Raw genomic sequence first — 14,269 nt, forward strand, 5'->3', positions numbered from 1 at the left:
TACTCTTGGTGAAGATGCTATGAAGACTATTGAAATGACAACAAAGAATTGAGACTATTACATAAACTTCATTGACAAAACTGTGGTAGGTTTTGAGAGGATTGACTCCAAGTTTGAAAGAAGTTCTACTATGAGTAAAATGGTATCAAACAGCATTGCATGGTATAGAGAAATCATTCATGAAAGTAAGAGTCAGTTGATCCAGCAAATTTCATTGTCTTATTTTTTTTTTAATTGCCATGTCCACCCCAACCTTCAGCAACCACCATCCTGGTCAATCAGCAGCCTTCAAGATCAAGGCAAGACCCTTCATCAGCAAAAAGATTACCACTCTCTGAAGGCTCATATAATGGTTAGCATTTCTTAGCAATAAAGTATTTTAAATTAAGGTATATACATTTTTTGTCATAATGTTATTATTACACACTTAACAGACTACGGTATAGTGTAAACATAAATTTTATATGCACTGGGAAATCAAAAAATGTGTGTCTTGCTTTATTGTGATATTCACTTTACTGCAGTGGTCTGGAACTAAACATGCAGTATCTCCAAGGTATGATGGTACCACCAAGTCCAAGGGTTTAACAGCCAATCCCCAGGATATAGAGAACAGGAGCTCCAACAGCTTCCAGCCCAGCGTTTGTGAAACTTCCTTCTAAAGCATAGCCACAGGCAATGCAGTTCCCATCTTCTGCAGTTATCGTGTCTTAGTTCAAACTATGAAATTCCAGGTATTCAGGACCAGGAAAGCACAGTCTGAGTCAGGGTTTCACCCTGTAGCCAGGCAGGGTCACAGAGTAGGAACACTATCCTGAAAACCTTTCATCCCTGGGTCATAACCTTCATCTGAGAGAAAGGAGAAAGCTTGTGAGCTGAGAGTCACCCTAAGTTACACCTGCTACAAGACATCCTTAAATTACCTTGATTCTCATACTATATGGACTACAGGTATAGTTAACCTCCCTCAGCATGACAGCAGATTATAACACTCCAAGTCATCTTCCACAGCTCATTTCAAATGTCCTCTCTAGGAAGCCCTCCATGGCCCTTTGAGTTGGAATTGGTGCTCATATCACTGGTCCTGAGTTCACATCAGCTCTTTTTCCTCCACACTCTGCCTCTGCCTCCAATCTCTTGCCATACCATCCCACTGGATGCTGTTTCAGAGTTTCTAACAGAGATAAATTCATTTAGAATATGGGGTTGAAAGTCGGGAAAAGGAGATTGTTTCAATATATTCCAACTGAAAATTGAATATATCAGTAAACACAATAGATGAAGGAATTATATAAGCGTCCACTCTCTGGACAAAATTGAAATGGGCAAAGTATTTGGAAAACAGTGTGAAATCCAGTGTTGAATACATTTACCATTTTATTTGGATATTAAGTCCAATGTATATATGCTGGGATATATTGTGAAGTATTAACTTATATTCTCCCTACCTCTATCATGTTGCACCCCTCTTATTCAGGCTGCTGGACAGGAGGATTACAGGGACCATGTTCCATGTATGTATGTCATTGCAGCTCACTCAGAGAACTAAGTGGCCATATTTTACCTTTTGATTTTCAAAAAGTTCCTTTTCCATGTTACCATCACACACACACCACCATTTCCCATCTTCAGAGTCAGTAAAAACCTCTGTCTGGAAGGGAGGGAGAAAAGATGCAAAGTCATTTAAAACATCGGTCAACAAAATAATGTCTTTGTCATAGGAGACAATTTGGGGGGATGTAGACAATCTTAATCTACAGTTAAAAGACAAGGAAAGAGAGAAAGAGGAACAGAGAGGGGAAAGAAGAGGGAGAAGAGAAGGAAAAGGAGAAAAAGAACAGATCTTAACCCCCTCCCACGGGATACTAACAGGCCCAGCAACAACAGATAAGCTTTCCAGCAACTCTCCCATCAACATGCAAGTTGCTCTTTTATGTCCAAACACTCTAGAACAACATGGAAAAGCAACATGGAAAATTGGAGAAATAAGGACCAAGTTGAGAAAATCTGTGAGAGTGAGTTGACCTCAGAATAATGACCTCATGCTTGAGATTTTCTCACAGGATGACAAGAATTTGATTTCCCTCCTTGAATCAATGTTATTTCTAGACACCCTTGGGCTGTCTGGAGATTCCAAGTTGCCCAGAACTCAGTTTTTTGACCCCATAAATGTGGTAACATTCTCTTTAAAATGAAGGATCAAACACCATGAGTGTTCATTCGATCTTTCTCTTCTTCCCTCCCCACTGCTCCTTTCTTATCTGGTTTCCATTTCTTTCTTCTCTTCCCACTTCAACTATGATTTTCCCCTTTTATTCATAGTTCTTTATTTCAGCCATATCTGGAATATTAGAAATGTCGAGACTCATCTCTTATTTGCATAAGAAACAGTTTCACCTGTCACTCTCTCTTCTTTGTACCAATGTTTTAGAACCTACTATTGAACAGATGTATTCATATCTTTCCATGCCTTTAGAAAGAAGGGGGCTTAGGACTATTAGAATCAGAATTAGGACACCTATTTTCTAGCCCCATGCTTCCATCCCCTAAATAACTTGGAAAATCACTTAATTTTTAGCCATTAGTCTCCTTATTTGCAAAATGGATGAGTTCGGCTATATTTCCATCAAAGTTCCTTCCAGTTTTAAAATGCTACAATTTCCAGTGGAAAAAGACTCATATCTAAATTCAGGTTATTCAGGGGAAAGGAACTAATTTTGTTCCAGGCACCAGAAATATTATTCCATGTTATGAGAAGAAATAATATAAAATGCTCATACAAGTATTCATTCAGAACCACTACAACTAAAAATAAATTCTTCTTTATTGTCTTCTGTTTCACTTTCTCACTCTAATGCATTAATTTCTCCACTGATGGGTTTTTTCCCATACTTTCTTTCCCCTTTCTGGCTTACAAAATGGGAAACTGGTTCAGCTTATGTTCAAACCTTGTCTCCTTGACTACACTCCTAGAGGATCCTGTTCTCTTCTCTTAAACATCACCTGATGCCACTCACTGTTTTCAACTTGTACCTCACTTCTTCCTATCTTCCTGGCAGTGTCACTGTCCAGTGATCTGTCTCTCTGCCAGTTTCCATGTAAACTTCATATGACCACAGCTGTTTCTTATTTGTGCTTGTGTTTCTGGTCCCAGCTGGTACCAGACCCAAGTATGCATCTAATAATGAGTGGTCAAATTAATTAATCATAAAAATTGACATATCAAGCTACAAAAAGACACAGGGGAATCTTATATGTGTTTTGCTAAATAAAAGAACCAGTCTGAAAAGGCTTTATATTATATGATTTCAACTATAGGATATTCTGGAAAAGGTAAAACTATGAAGATAATAAAAAGTTCAGTAGTTGCCAGGGGATGGGAAGAAGGAGGGAAAAAGAAAGTAGGGGGAATTTTCAGCTCAATGAAAACAATTCTATATGCTATTGTATGATGGATATGTGTCATTATTCATTTGACTAAACCCACAAAACTACACAACACAGAATGAACTCTAATGTACACTATGGGTCCTCAATTAATAATAATGTATCAATGTTGATTTATCAATTGTAACAAAGGTACCACACACTTACAAGATGTTAATAATAGGGGAAATTGAGACAGAGAGAGGAAGTATATGGGAACTCTGTACTATATGCTCAATTTTTAAACTTAAAACCACTCTAAAAGATAAAGACTATTAATTGTTTAAAGGATGAACCAACTTCCAATTCTCGGTCCAGCACATAAGGGCCTTGGAAATTGTCACTGTGTCCTAACAAGCAAAAATCTGAACAAGCTGAAAAATCAACAAGTCTTCTCAGATCTGTGGGAGAAGTGAGGTCACAGGGCAAACTATTGTCTCTACAACTGGAGAAAATAATAGATGAATGCAGAAAATCGCTACTTACTGGAGCAGCAATCCATGAGCAGACACCTTCACAGGAACCAGGGCCAGGGTAGGAAAACATAAACTGTATTGATGAATTGCTGGAAGCTCAGTGTGGACAAGTCTGAGTTAAAAACTCCAGGAGGACCTAGTAAGAGGAAGCTCCCACACTTTTATGAGTTTTACCTCCAGGAGCTCTGTGAGAATCTTCTGGTTCTCACAGAGAATATAGAATAAAAAGAGTGAGCAGTGAGCAAATATAGGAGAATAATGAATATAGGAGAAAAATCTCCTCCTGCTTTCATTGGGGTGAGGAGAAAAGTAACAATTTTGAAATATGCCAGAGCACTCTGCTCTTAATAAGACCAGCCATCAAGAGAAACTATCTTACCAGAAAGTAAACTCCTGGGATTTTTTGAAAACCTAATCAACATGAGGAAGAGAAATACCCAACTCCATCCTTCTCCAGACTTTCAGATGGGGGAGGAAGGAAAACACCCAACTGCAGCCATTTTATCCCACCTAAGTGGGAGACTGAGAACCCTTATGAAGTTCACAGTCCAGAAGCACAAGCTCATAAAAAGACTAAATCATAGCACAATAGAACATTTCCCACCCCATACACACACCTTCCCACCGTATTACTAAAGGTCTATTTACACCAGTTTATTTAACTCAGACCATGGCGTCTGGCTATCAAGAAAAAATTATAAGACTAAACACACAGTACGAAGAGAAAAAGCAAGCATCAGAACCAGACTCAGATATGACAGGGATATTGGAATTATCCAGCCAGAAATGTAAAACAGCTATGGTTAATATGCTAAGAGTTCTAATGGATAAAACTTACGGCCTACCAGAACAGATGGGCAATGTAAGCAGAGAGATGGAAATTCTAAGAAAGAATTAAAAATAAATGCTAAAGGTCAACATACATTGTAACAGAAATCAAGAATGCCTTCCATGGGCCTATTAGTAGACTGTACACAGCTGAGGAAGAAATCTCTGAGCTTAAGGGTATGTCAGTAGAAACTTTCAAAACAAAAAAGCAAAGAAGTAAAAGACAGGAAAAAAATGAAACAGAATATTTAAGAACTGTGGGACCACTACAAAATGTATATCATACCCTTAATGGGAATACTAGAAGGAGAAGAGAATGAGGAACAGAAGAAATATTTGAAGCAATGATGACTGAGAATTTCCCCAAATTAAGATCTGCTGTAGTCTGAATGTTTGTGGCCCCCAAATTCATATGTTGAAAACTAATCCCAATGTGATGGTGTTTGGAGGTGCTTAGATCATAAGGGCAGAGCCCTTATGAATGATATCAGTACCCTTATATGGACCTGTGAAAGCTCCCTTACCCACTTCTGCCATGTGACGTTTCAGCTAAAACATGGCCATCTGGGAAGCAGGCTCTCATCACACACTGACTCCACTGGCACCATGATTGCATTCCTTGGTATTTACCCAAATGAGCTGAAAACTTTCATTCACACAGAAACCTGCACGTAGATGTTTAGAGCAGCTTTATTCATAATTGCCAAAACCTGGACGCAACCAAGATGTACTTCAATAGGTGAATGGATAAACTGTGGTACATCCAGACAATGGAATATTATTCAACGCTAAATAGAGCCATGAATAGACATGCAGGAAAATTAAATGCATATTTCTAAGTGAAAAAGCTACGTACTGTTTAACTGCATGACATTCTAGACAGTGAAAACTGTGGAGACGGTAAAAGGATCATTGTTTACTAGGGGTTGGGGGAAAGGAGGGATGAAGAGGTGGAGCACAGAAGTTTTTCAGAGCAGTGAAACTAGTCTGTGTATTAGAAAGGTGGAGGTATATCATTTATACTTTGTCAAAACCCATAGAATGTACTAAAACAAGAGTGAACCCTAATGTAAACCATGGACTTAGGATTGCAATGACATATCAATGTGGTTCATCCATTGTGAAAAATACACCACTCTGGTTTGGGATTTTGACAGTAAGGGAGGCTGTGCATATGTGGAGGCTGGGAATATATGGAAAATCTCTGTACCTCTCACTCAATTTTACAGTGAGCCCAGAACTGTTCTAAAAAATAAAGTCTACCTTAAAAAAAGAAGAATGAACCCACATCAGACTCTCCAGTTCACTTGGTTTTGTCCACATAACAAACATGAAGAAGGTAAAAACAGCTGGATAGGCTCTCACATTTCATGCTGACATTAGAACTAGTTGCTAGGCCTCCTATTTTCAAGCCTAAGGAGTTTTTCTATAGCTGGCTTGCCTTTCATTCAGGTCTTGTTTGCCTTTTAGTTGTTTCTTTATCCACCAGCTTTTACCTTTTTTCATAGCTTTTCCTGCAACCTGGGCATTGCTTATATCGTTTTCTTGTCTGTGTCACTAATTAGCAATTGATTTCTAAAAATTCAGCTCATCATCAATAAATGTTGTTATTAAGTAGCCAATTAGAAAAAAACATCTCCCAGAGATTTATGGAGTTATTGTCTCAAATCTAGCTTTGGTGAACTTATACATTAAGACCTCATGTCCCAGGAGGATTATCTGTGGCGACAGCAACAAGAGGTGAACCTGCTCAACTCAGCCAGAAAGTTCAGCATCAGGCTGGTGAATCCATCTTCCCTGGACCCCGTGGTGTCACAGCCAGCTGACTAATGCTCTAATTATGGGCTCCACTTTTGCAACCTGTACAGTTTAATGGGCATCACATTTGCTTCGGGTCTAACGTCCATTTTTAAATTGACTGTCATGCCATTAGCTTTTGGTTCGGGGGACTTGCTTCTTCCTAGGAAGGGAGTTTGGCAATTGTATCCATCGACCTGCTCTTGCCCTAATGTATTAAGGAGAGCTCCTCAATCTTGGCTTCCCACGAACGCAGTAGCATTTTGTTCCCTTAGCAAAACTCTTTTTTTATGAAACTGCATTAATCACCTACATAAACCTACCTCCTCATGTATCCCTGCCTTCGTATTCCTCCTCTCTGAAGCCCTCCCCAGTTGTCAATGAAAGGAAGTTCAGACAATGAGCTGTGTTCTCTGGAAGGGCAAAGGCGACTCCTCAGCCATGTTCTGATAAATGAATACAAGAATTCATTGTGCACGGCAGTGAAGAACGTTTATGTTGATCAGATAACTGTGACTTAAAATGCCCCCAGATGATATACGCCAGGCAAAAATCAACATAATTAAACACACAGCCTGGATCTGAGCAACAGCATCAGATGTATTCTTTTTAAACCAGGATACACTCTGATTCTCTCATCTCTCTCTCTCTCCCGCTCTCTCTCTCCCGCGTTCTCTCTCTCTCTCTCTCTCTCTCTCTCTCTCTCTCTCTCTCTCTCTCTCTCTCTCTCTCTCTCCCACTTTCTCTCTCTCTCTCTCTCTCTCCCTGAAAGTCTATGACAGAGTAGGTAACACAAAGGCAAGATATGAATACTTTATGTAAAGAAAAAGACAACCTGTAGATTATTTTCTCTGGCCAGGTAATAACTCAATAGTACAGAGAGAATGGAATTGTTGAGGAAAAATCATTCAACAGGCAACAATGGTTATTGGTTACGAGGGTACAGAAAACCATTTATCTCAAATATATGCTGGTGGAAGATAACCCCAACTACTAAAAATCATATTTTAAAAAATCTTTAAAAGATTATGAAGAGATATCCCTACACCCTTATCAGAAGAGCTCAAATAAAAAATAGTGACATTACCAAATGTTTATGAGTTTGTGGAAAAACTGTATCTCTAATACCTTGCTGGTGGAAGTACAAACTGGTACATCCACTTTTACACCATATGATTTGGCAGTTTCTTAGACTCATCAGTTTCTTAAAAATAATGTGGTAGCTTCTTTAAAAAAACAAAATTAAACTAAACCTATATTTATCATATGACCCAACAATCACACTCCTGAGAATTTATCCCAGAGAAATGAAAACTTAGGACCACAGAAAAACCTAGACATGATTGTTCATAGCAGCTTTATTTATAATAGCAAACGGCCAGAAACTCCTCAGATGTACTTCAACAGGTGAATGGTTAAACAAACAGTGATACTTCCACACCATGGAATACCACTCAGCACTAAAAAGACTGAACTTGAAACATGCAACAATTTGAATGGATCTTAAGAGGATTCTGCCCAGTAAGAAAAAAAGCCAATCTCAAAAGGTCACATACTAGATGATTGCATTCATATAGCATTCTCAAAATGACAATATAATAGAGATGAAGAAAAACTAGTGTTTAGCGGGGGTAAGGAATGGTGCGGGACAGAGAGACAGGTGTAACTATAAAGGGGTAGCATGCATGAGATATTTATTGTGATGGAATAGTTTTGTATCTTAATTGTGATGGTGGTTACACAAATCTGTAGCATGGGATAAAATGACATACGCACATTGTACCGATGTCAATTTCCTGATATTGCCATTGCACTGTAGTTATGCAAGATGTAACCATTGGCAGAAACTGGATGAAGGGTACGTGGAATTCTCTTTTTCTCTGTGGATAAATAGTTAATTCAAAATTAATGCTTAAAATGATATTTAATAACAAGAAAATTCTCACTATAAACAGGATACCTAATACATATACAGAAAAACCATGCATACTTATACCACCCCCAAAAAAGTGGTTTAAAATAAAAACACCTCTACTGGTATAGTAATGATTGTGCTTGGGTATCAGAATTTATATTTGATGTTTCTTTTCTTTACATAGTTTCTCCATTGAACTCATATGAATTATATAATTTGTTCCCCAAATTCTATTTTCCTGTGCTCCACCAAAAGGGCAGACCTTTAAAAAACATTAAGTTATACATACCCTACTAAAATGAATGAACCAGAAGCTGTTCCTGGAAGAAAACTGCAGAAATAAAAGTCCTCCCCCAAGAGGATCAAATAGTTCCTCCAAATAAAAATCAAGCAGAATCTCATAAGAACTCTATTTGTGTGAGATATATTTTTTAAGCTAATACAGACCCCAAATTAATAAGACAACCAGATACCATGCATGCGTATAACACTGTAACCAAATACACTAATTTTATAACTACTAAAGCAATGGTGATGATTTGATTGCAGTGTATTTCCCTACCTCAACAAGGTAACAATCAGAAAGGATGTGTTACTCATTATGCTTAATATAAATCATCCATTATGACCACTGGAAGAACACCGACCATGTGGTAACTGGTAAATCAATCTGAGATGCACATAAATACTAAAGTCTTTATTGAAGTGTCTTATATTTGGTAATTACTGTATGCTGTACTCTATTTCATGCTTCCCTTGTGAGCTTCTTTGGTATTCATATAGAACAAATAACTTATTCAAAGTCTCTATATTTAATGCTTAATATTTTCTCTTTGGATAATCTACATTTATGAACTAATTTTTGTAAGTATTTCTAGAGTAGACTCCACACATCTCCAGGATGAGTTTAATGACAGGAGATAACTGGGGTTTATGCTTTTCTCCAGCTATTTATGAAAACAAAGAACAGCCTATTTATTATTCAAATGTAAAACCTCTATTCATCAAAAAGCCATTGATTTCACATTTTCAACTAAAAGAATCCTGAATTATTTTAAGTCATGAAACAAATGCCATCCAAATTGGAATTTCAAGATAGGCTCACAATCAAAAGGAACATAACCTGAAGCTGAAATTCAAATAAATGCTTAGTTTTATCTCATTTTTTCAACTTGAATAACAGGAACGTAAAAGAGAAAAATACACACATAAATACAAACAAAGAAAAATTATCTTAAAGCAATCGACATTCAAAAGAAAATCCTGCCCACTGTTGTGTCAGAAATAGAAACAGACATAAATGTGAGTATCTGAGTTGAAAGAATAAAACAAATATACACATAGATATAGGCAGTGTGGTGTAAAGATAAAGGACAGATGAGCACAGACTGGGGACCCCTATACCCAGGATGCTCACAGCTGAACAATGACCAAGCTCAGGGCCAGACCAGGGAACCTTTCAATTTCAGGTTACAGCCTCTGTTTGGAGCTGTCCTCCTCCAGTCAGCTCCACCATACCCCAGTACAGAGATGCACAAGTTCTTGGTGCCATTCACACAAGTGCTACACTTTTGCCTTCAGACTTCAACAGAATATTGTGGATTTTTCAAAACTCCTGTCTCATATCTGTGCCTTCACCTGAAGCCTCCCTGCATCTGTGGAGTAAAGTAAGGGGTAGACCCTGGGGCTGGCGGTCATCCTAAGTGTCTTCTCTTTCCACTCCTTCCTTGAAACACTTCTAATATCCTGGCTAAGAGAGAGAACTCATCACCCAGCCTCTGCTAGGGGTCACCACACAGGAAATACTCCATCCTCAGGTGGGTCTATTCAGGCCTAGTACCAGTCCTGTCTCTGCTTCTGGGACCACATAGAAAAAGCTACATTTCTTTGCTGCAGCAGTATCATCCCCGTTATTACTAATATTTCTTGGGCCATCATTCACATTCTAGGCATCCTACTAACAACTTTAAATGTATTGCCTCATTTGATCCATTTAACACCTTTAATCAGCAGGTGCTAATATTTTGTTCTATTTCACAGAAGAGGAAGTGGAAGTGGAAGGCAGTTAAGTAAGCAGCCCATGACCACCAAACTAGTGAGTGGCACGATCAGAATTTGAACACTTTATTCTTAATCATCCACCACCCTCAACATATTAGCCAACAACTTTGTACTCTCCCTGAGATGGCTCTCATGCAGATGAAACAGTCTCATTTTCAAAGCAAAGAAATCATAAGGTTCTCCCCAATGCAGTGACCACTAAATGGACATTGCCTCAGAGATCCTAGCTGGAATGCAAATAGTTCATTAGACGAGCTGGTCAAATTCAGAATATGGTGAAAATAGCATAAGGAACGCAACTGAAAGGTGTTACATGTTTGCAGTGTCAGAAGTGCCATGGAGATGGTTATGTTGAATTACCTACAATACCGCTGCTCACAACACCCCATGGTGCCCTCGTCATTCTTCCTTCTTCCTAAGATTTCAAGAGTTATGGAAGCATCTCAAAGAACTTTGCAGTATATCTGTGACAATAAGCTTCTATGGATTATATAATCTTCTCAATTTATAAATGCTTTGAATGTAGTGGCAGCATCTTACTTAGCTTTGTGTCATTTACACATACTTTTTTGTTTTTTTTTATTTTTTTGTTTTAATTTTATATTGGAGTATAGTTAATTAACAGTGTTGTGTTAGTTTCAGGTGTACAGCAAAGTGATTTAGTTATACATATACATGTATCTATTCCTTTTCAAATTCTTTTCCCTTTGATGAAGAGAAAAATCAATAAGCAACAGTCTACATAGAACCAGGAAAACCTCAGAAGTAGACACTAATTCAATCTCACAGCCCAAGGCACAACTTGTCATAATTTGGTCTCCCCAAGAAGCAAACCCTAAGACAAGGACTTGGTGCACAGCCAGGAGTTAATCCTCAAAAACAGAAGTAAGGGAAAAGTAGATGGTGATGGAGGAAAGTCAGTACATGGTGTGTTAACTGGATAACATGGTGGGCAGCTGTGGCTCAGTCTCTCTGGGGATCCTCTGGGAAACTGCAGAACATTCTTCAGAGTTGTCACACCAGGTAATGGGAAGCAGAGGTATTATTCACCTTGAAGGTAAAGACTGCCTCCATGGGTGCTTACTCTCCTGAAAGTCTGAATTGCCCCTGGCCAAGTTTCAGCAACCTTCTGTAGCTTTGGAGAAAACAACTCAGAGAAAACCCTTGGCACAATCTTGGTGAAGGACCCTGGCAATGGTACATGGGGCAGCTACCCTAAAATCAGGTGGGCTGAGGGCATATGCAGAGTACATCACAGCATCTGTTCTACCATCTTCATCCAGACCTTCTAAAGTAAGCTTGGAGTAGAATGTCTCCTGTGGTCTCAGATCTTCAAGGGAAGGCCCAAAGTTTAAGACAAGAGGCATCTGAAGAGATAACCAAGAAATGGCCTGACACATCCCAATTTATAGAAGTGGGGGAACAAAATGAAAATGGGTACCTATATTAGTGTGCTAGGATTGCCATAACAAATATCACAGACTGGGTGGATCAAACTGGGTGGCTCATAATCAAGCTGTCAGTAGGGTTGGTTCTTTCTGAGGCCTCTCTCCTTGGCCTTTTTCTCCATGTATCTTTTCTCCATGTATCTTCCCTCTGTGTGTCTGTGTCTTAATCTTCCCTTCTTACAAGAACACCAGTCACATTGGATTAGAGCCCACCTCAAGGACTTTGTTTCATCTTAATTACCTCATTAAAAATTCTATCTCTAAGTACAGTCACATTCTGAAGTACTAGGGCTAAGACTTCAACATATGAAGTCCCCCCATTACAATATTTCACTCCCCAGCTGGAGGTTTGCTAAGTTGCAGGAATTCTTACTTCCCTGGAGAAGAATACGGTGTAATTGTACTCTGGAGTGTTTGACATGGATGCACTAGAGTTTAGGGGTATTTGTGAATATAGAGTCTGGTGTCTGCCTCCCGCTGGAGAATATAAAAGATAGAGATGCTGACAGGAGAGAGGAAAAGAACATCAGAAGCAGCCTGAATTTGGAATGGCAAGGACCCCTGCCTTTCCCATGGGTTCAGTGAACACTTGAAGGTAGCCAGGCTTGCACCATCTTGATGCGGAAGGATATGCAGGGCAGAAGATGGTAGAGGGAGGGTTGGAAGAAGACAACCATAGAAGAAATTTCTTGCCACACAATTCAGAGTCCACATGGAACACACAACAGACCACACAGCACCCCACAGATGAGCCAGAATTTGGAGGTCTGCCACACAAGTCATTAACAGCCAGAAGACACCTACAAATAACATGAAGTAGGTAAAAATCTCTTTCTCCCTTTCATTCTAACCCCTTCTTTCCCATGCTCTAATCCTGGAGGAGCCAGTAGCAGGAGGTAGGAAAAAGAGAAAAAAAGAAAGGAATAGAAAAGGGAAAGACTGCACCCCTACCTTAGATGATAGGTCAAACCTGAGCTGGGGGGAAGGAGAGAACCTCAGAACTGGATATGGAGCTGAAGTTTTTGTTAAGACTGGACTGAACTGTTTAAGACTGGACAGTAGAATGGGACTCTTGTCCAATGAGGCAAAAGGACAAGAAAGCTATGAGATCTTGCCCAGATTTCATCCAAGGGTAAGGGGAGAGGATTGGACAGAGTATGCTTGAATACAATAGATGAAGAAAAATAAAGTCTCTTATTTCTCTCCTTGTTGAGCTCATCCAACACACCAATAGTATTTCATGTTCTCAGACAGATTACTGAAAAAAATATTCTGAACTAGCCTCTTTCCCAGATATCCTTCAAGTTATATTGTACCCAAATCCATATTTTTTAGACACCACTTCTATCCCATTATTCCTCTGTCCAAAATTCTCCATTGACTAGGTGGTTTAAAAGATAAAGCCCACTATTTTCTACTTGTCCATAAAGGCCTTCTCCACTAATCCCCATTCCCAGATGCCTGATGATTTTTCTTTCTACATTCCAAACTTAGAGGTTGGAAGGGCTATATCATTAGTTTCTCAGGGATCCTCCCATCATGCCCTGCAGACATTTTGAAATGAAAATGCTATCTCAATGATTTGAGGTCAGGCAATCCAAAGCATCCATTCCTTCATTCAGTTATAAACAGCCAGTGTTGGCTGCCACATGTCAGAGTCTATGGCTCTCCCTTATCCCAGGCTCCCTAAAGAGTTCACGTTAGCACTAAATGGAGTCCCATTATCTTTATATCTGACATTTTCCATTTTGTGAGATTGTACATCAGCACCCGATCATGAGTTCTCTTTTGTGTTTTTGAACCTTATGTAAGAACCTAAGGTCTGACTCTTTACATTTCTCCTCATCTTCTTTGGTACTAAGTAAGTCAGAAAAAGGGTGGAGGGATGATATAGGCCTTTTTAAATGACCCTGATTCTCTGAACTCATGGTCCCCTCCCACAGAGGGGAAAGGAAAACTTACATGATTAAGCATGATCGTCTTACCCCTTGAAGAGGTGGGACCATATCATATATGGACCGTCAAGAGTTCGATGTCCTTAGGAAATTTGGGGGCAGGTTTTGAGCCATAAGTAGCAAAGTCTCTATAGAATTTCCTTGGACTTTTACATTTTCTTGCAACCAGTGACACATTTAAAGGGCAATGGCTCTTATTGTTCATCAGTCAAGAAAATATATTTGCAAAATCTAGAATCCAGGCACAGTTAAAATCCACATTTTTCTTTCTGGTCCTTTTATTTATTTCTTTAAAATTGTTTTATTGTTACCATGCAAGCCTGTGCCTGAATTACAGTCTTTAATAAAGCAATGGCAGTTTTA

The 14,269-nt window shown here is 38.9% G+C and overlaps 1 long non-coding RNA gene across 1 annotated transcript in view; it reads right to left on the reverse strand.

The window, feature by feature from the left end:
- Nucleotides 1–7,230: 7,230 nt before the first annotated feature.
- Nucleotides 7,231–14,269, reverse strand: part of LOC113617933 (uncharacterized) — a 42,164-nt gene continuing 35,125 nt past the window's right edge. Inside the window, exon 4 of the long non-coding RNA XR_003431832.1 lies at nucleotides 7,231–8,407. This is a non-coding gene — a long non-coding RNA (uncharacterized LOC113617933). The remainder of the gene's footprint in view (nucleotides 8,408–14,269) is intronic.

The sequence above is a fragment of the Aethalodelphis obliquidens genome, unplaced genomic scaffold, assembly GCF_003676395.1.
Source record: "Aethalodelphis obliquidens isolate GAN/ISIS:26980383/991018 unplaced genomic scaffold, ASM367639v1 scaffold1, whole genome shotgun sequence".
Classification (NCBI taxonomy): domain Eukaryota; kingdom Metazoa; phylum Chordata; class Mammalia; order Artiodactyla; family Delphinidae; genus Aethalodelphis; species Aethalodelphis obliquidens.